This window comes from Nicotiana tabacum, chromosome 15 (genome assembly GCF_000715075.1).
Source record: "Nicotiana tabacum cultivar K326 chromosome 15, ASM71507v2, whole genome shotgun sequence".
NCBI lineage: Eukaryota > Viridiplantae > Streptophyta > Magnoliopsida > Solanales > Solanaceae > Nicotiana > Nicotiana tabacum.
Window position 1 is genome coordinate 94,714,122 of NC_134094.1, and position 6,088 is coordinate 94,720,209.

At 36.1% G+C, this 6,088-nt stretch overlaps 1 long non-coding RNA gene across 1 annotated transcript; it reads left to right on the forward strand.

Moving 5' to 3' along the window:
- The first annotated feature begins 428 nt into the window (after positions 1-428).
- On the forward strand, positions 429-2,351 carry LOC107806099 (uncharacterized). Its single transcript, XR_001652587.1, has 2 exons — positions 429-855; positions 2,149-2,351. It is a non-coding gene; the product is annotated as an uncharacterized LOC107806099 (long non-coding RNA).
- Positions 2,352-6,088: the final 3,737 nt, after the last annotated feature.

Here is a 6,088-nt window from a genome sequence, read left to right on the forward strand (position 1 = left end):
AATATAAAAATTACAAATTACAAATTACAATTAGCTATTCTTCTTTTCTTTTTACATTTGCAGTTAATTAGTCAATTAGTTAATTCAATATTTTAATTAGCTTAATTTGAATTAAAACAAATGAATAGGTTAATTTTGCAAATTAGATTTGATATAGGATTTAATTAAGAGTGGCCATTTAAAACAAAGTGAAGGCAAGAAATTGAAGGAAGCATTCTGCTGGGCCATATGGCCCAAACAATTGTTCAAATTCGCCCAGCCCAGACCCACATGGATCCGGTCCAGTCCCACCCCAAGACCAAAAGACGCTGTTTGGGTGTCAAGCAAATCTCAGCCGTTCATCAAGCTAGATCTAACGGACCGGAACTGATTTCCCCATCCCTTATATTTGTCCTAACAGACCCCCCAAACCCTAGAACCCCCTTCATTTCCCCATATCTCCCATCTGTTACTCCTCTCTTACCCTCCGCGTAAAGCCGCCGCTGGAGATCGCCCTATGGCGGCGGCACACATCAAATGACCCTAATTTAACACCATACAATCCCCATCCGCCCCTCTTTCCAAATCCCTTACCCGTTTTACCTAAATCTGTCTCAAACGCTATCTCTAGTAGATCTAAGATTTTACCAAGAACAAATCTGCCCCCTTTTCGATTTTCGCGGTAATTTCAACTCGTTTTGACCAAGAACCTACGTCGATCGATTGTTCTTAACAAGAACAATTGATTGACGTTGGTTTTTGTTCATTCCGAAACCGCTGGATCTTGGTCAATCCACCTTTGACCGGCCAGAATTCTCTCTGCCTCGTTTGCTCGCCGGAGTTCTATGTGCTGACCGGAATTCTTTGAATGTATTGGTAATCCCCTCTATCCATACTCATTTGTTTTCCAATTATTCACTGTAATAGCCATTTTCAGATTGCCTCTAATTCAATTTACTTGTTTTAAACTTGACAATGAACTAATTGATATTAAGTTTGTTTTAGCATGTTCACATGTAAGTATCAAAGCTTGAGTTTGATTAATTGGGTTTACGTTTGAAGTTGCATTACTGTGGTGGCAAGTAGAGATTGTTAGTTCACTTAGGCCCGTTGGATCTGAATTCTGAGTGGGAAATTGGGTACGATTGAGAAGGGTTTGGGCATATGTTCCTGGTCGTTAGTAATTAATAATGATAAAATGTTAATTTAGAGATTTAATTTGGAAGGAATCTTCATGTAACTGCTAGGAAGTTTCTAGAAATAAAAAAGGGACCAGATAGCAATAAATTGATAAAGAGAAGGGGAATTCGTGGGATTTGGGGGTTGAAAAGAGTGAATACAGTAAAGAAAAGGGGTTAAAAAGGGAGAAGGGTATCTAAAAGAGACAGCTGGTACAAAATCTGTCAAGAAAAGATGCTGAAAAATAGGAAGAATATCTAAAAAGGGACAGCTGTCCATTTCTCTTGAGAAAAGATGTTGATGTCTTGATTTTTAGGGGGCTGGGGGCTGGCAGAAGGCTCTCAGACAGACCCCTACATGTTCACTAAAGGGGGACACTAATTTTCTCTGCAGAAATCTCACACACATTCTCTCATCCTCACTGATTTCTCTTAAAGATAACACTCTAAAAATCCAATTTAAATACAGAAAAAACCAAAAAAAAAAAGAAGTAGGATTCAGAGCTGTTTCTCATCCCCATATTGTGGCTGCATATATCTTGATTCCATAGCTGTTTGAGTTGAAAACTCGCTATTTGGGCTGCTGTATTTATTCTACTGGGTTGAGCTGTAGTTTGAAGTTCAGATTTCTCCTTGTTTCTCTGTTGCTGCTTCGTTGCTGGTAGCTCTGTTTTACTTCTGCAGATTTAGGTACACATACATCAACTTGTAATTCATCTCTTTCATTAAAATGACTGGTTTCATGAGATAAATGGTGTTTTGTGGCTATTGTTATGTTTCTGTCATCCACATGTAACGTGATGTTCAGCTGGTTCTAAATGTGATATATCATGTCTATAATGTCTGTGATTGAATAAACTGAAGTTTTATCTCTAAGAAGTTGAATCATATGTAATTTGGTTAGTTCACGGGCAATGATTGTTGTTTTGAGTCCTATTTGTCTAATCTAGTGTTATTGACTTCTTCTCTTATTAACTGAACCATTTGGAAGGTATAAGGAGTCATATTTAAGGATTACTCTGTTTTCTTGAAGCCATCAAAGGGAGTGTAGGTGGGCTAATTGAATGAATTTTACGGTTAAAGTTGTAGTCTATGTGATTCATTATGATAAAGATTTGTGTATAATTTTATGTTAACATTACTGATTTGAAGCCGATTTTATTGTCATTTGATTAAACGTTTATTCTGTTTGGATGTTGGTCGAGCCATGAGTATTTTCTGTATGAATTCTGGGCTTGTTTAATTGTTTGAGATGAGCCCAAACAAAAGGGGCCAGGAGTCAGGCACATCCCTCCCCATGCTGGCCCAATGTCTAGGCCCAGTTTGTGACTAATGATGTAGTTTTCAAAGTTTTGGCCAGTTGTAATTAAACTAGAAGTTGTTGGGCTTTAACTCGGAAGCCCATTCGCTGACTTGCTGAAGGTCACAATATGGCCTTTAAATAAGCATCAGCCATCCTTGCGTTAGGCGTTTAAATACAAAAATCACGAATTGAGACATCACCCAATTAATTTGCTTTCCATCCTCTCGGCCGGAAATTCGAAACACTGGTTTACTTATAACATTGCATTACGTTAATCTAGAATAACACTTCGATGCATCATTGGTTCAAGCAAGCTTTTAAAATATGCTCAATCTTTGCACATGTATCCACAAGTGATTTTCCATAATTTTTTGAGCCGGTCTCATAATCCCAAATTATCGTTAGGAAAACCGTTCATGAATCTCTTAGTTTGCTTTAAGCATGTTTAAAGAAATTATCGTGACTATGGGTACGGTTCTCGTGGCATGGTCACGATAGTAAATCCCAACTCAAGTGCGCGTTTCACGCGACTTGACCACAACGTCAAATAATAATAAAAATAAACTTGTTATAATTCGCGGATGCGTTTTACGTGGCACGATTTGCAATATGTACAAAAACAATGAGTGCGCGACATCATGACTTATTCAAATAAATTCTATAAATACTAAAAACGGTTTAAAGAGTAAAATGCACAATAGGTCTAAAATATGTAATCAGATAATTGGACCAAGTAGTAATTGTTAAAGTGACCGTACTAAAATCACGGAAGTCGAGAGTGCCTCACACCTTTCTGTGTTTGCGGATCATAAAGAGAGACAATTTCTTCAATCACTTGTCAGTCTCAAAGAGCGGACAAGTATCAAAGAGTTTTCTTGCGAAAAGTATTTATTAAGTGCCAAAAATGACCCTTTCTGAATTTGAAAATAATTTAGCTTAAACTTTCAATTCTATCCTTAATGAGAAGCTTTTATAGCAACACAAATACTCTAGACTCCCTTTTCATTTGTTTAAGACCACAAATTTCAAAAATCATCATTTTTTCTTAAACTCCGTACCCAATCAAACAGGTTTACATAAATTGGAACGGACGGAGTACTATGTTAGTTAGACTCAAGAGGTAACTTAGACAACAATATATAGTTAAAAAGGAAACAATAACAATAACAACAACACAAGGAACAAAATTAACCTCATGTAAATGTGAGAAGTATCCGGTAGCTCTAATTAGGTATTTCGCTTATTGCGAATAAAAATTATTCATAACAGAAAAAAAAATTTATAAAGTGAAAGGCAACAACACATGCAAAATAAGTTGAAGCATGGAACCTTGATACATATAAAGAGAAATATGAGGAAATGGACTATGTACCTACTAAGAAGAGTCCAAAAGTTGAAATTGTTAAAAGAGGGTTTGAGCTGCTAAAGATTACAAACAGGAATGGGCTTTTGGAGGGTTATGCTTATAAAGAGGAGGTTTTATATCAATTCATTAGCAAGATGGGAATTCTTAACGAGAATTTAATTTAATTGATTACATACCTGTAGCCATTTCAAGAATCACAGGAAGACGTAAATATTATATATACATTCACCATGATAAATTTTTAAAATTTGTCCAATATAATTCTTTGAAATTTCAAAACAAACGTTAATATTCCAAGACAAACTTCTGTAATCATATTAAAATACAAAAACATATACTGACCCCCATGAAAAGACGAGAACAACGCCGCGAAAATCACCTCAACCGGAGCTCTAGAACTCAAGTTATGCTCAAAATACCAAAAGAACACGGTCTGATTATTTTATACACAGGAATTTTGCTTTTGCGATAAAAAATCTGCACCTGCGCATTTTCAGCTGTCATTTTCGCTTTTGCGGACTATTTCTCACAACTGCGGGGATGCAAATGCGGATCCAACTTCGCATCTGCGAAACACCAGCGCCAGCTCACTTCCCCGACACTAAAATGAGCATAACTTCCTCATACGATGTCCAAATTCGACGATTCTTTTTTATAAGGCTCCGTAATTACGATACAGATCTAATGCTTTAATAAAAACAGAAATTGAAACTCATTTGTGGTACTATTTATGCTTGAAGAAACAAAGTCGAAATATAAAAAACGAGCGCAACACAACCCAAACCTATCCGAAACTCACTCGAGCCCCTTGGGACCCCGTCCAAATGTACCAATAAGTCCAAAAATATAACACAGACCTGCTCGAGGCCTCAAATCACATCATACAATATCAAAACTATGAATCGCATCTCAAATCGAACTTAATGAACTTATGAATTTTCAACTTCTACAACTCGCGCCGAATCATATCAAATCAACCGAGAATGAAGTCAAATTTTGCATGCAAGTTCTAAATGACACAATGAAGCTTTACCAACTCCCGAAATTAAAATACGGACCCGATATCAACAAAGTCAACTCATAGTCAAACCTTTCAACCTTCCAAACCTTCAACTTTTCAATTTTCGCCAAAATGCATCAAATCAACCTACAGACCTCCGAATCCAAATCCGCACACATGACTAAGTCCAAAATTACCATACGAAACTATTGAAATCATCAAAATACTATTCCTGAGTCATCTTTACAAAAGACAAACTCCGGTCAATTCTTTTCACTTAAACTTCTAAAACAAGAATTGTTCTTCCAAATCAATCCCGATTCATCCGAAAAATCGAACTCGATCACACATGCAAGTAATAATATATAAAATAAAACTGCTCGAGAACTTAAGCCACCAAACGGGATGCGAATTCTCAAAATTATCAATCAGATCGTTACACCTGATTATTTCGATCCTAACAAGTGGTATAGAAACAAGGTTCAAGCCAGGTTCATCAAGGCAGGTTTAGTTCTAGCCGCAACATATTTGACGATAATCATATTTTTGGTCTGAGAATTTAACATAGAGTGGTATTCACGTCGAGATAAACTTTATGGTGGAGATTTAGAGATGCACCTGTTGAAGGTTATGTGAAAAAAGTGGATCAGTTTATTTTGTGAGAAAATTTAGGCAAATGAAGAGAATTATTAGGTGTTTGTCCTAATTTGTTTTACCATATTTAGTTTTCCTATTTCTTGAAGGAAGTGTAACATATATATCATAATTGATATTTTCTTTTACGAAAAGAAAAAAGGAAAATATATAAGTAACCCCCAACCTATAACCAAAGTTCCAGCTAAACACTTTTTCTTTACGAGATTCCTAGTACTCCACTAAACTTTTTTTTCCTTAATTATTTAGACCTTATGTGCTTAGCTGGAGTCGTACGTCAAAACACTGCCCTAGAGCGCGTAGTAAATAAAAGAAAAAGGCTTTAGCCTATACAAAATGGTCACGTGTCAGTTTCAAAGCTGATTTGGAAGAGCTTTTCTTCAAACATAAAACGCTCTTCTTCCCCATTTTACCGGGCATTTTCAAGACTTTTGAAGCTGGTTTTTGAATTCAAATTTTCTTTTGTTTGAAGACGTAAGTGAATTTTGTGTAAATTCCTCCCTTTGATGTCGTTTTTCTGTTAAGGATTTTTTATTTTCTTCCCCAATTTTTGTGTATGAAATCCTAGGGTTAGGAATGGCAAACTTCAAGTTGAAAAAATTGTGCAT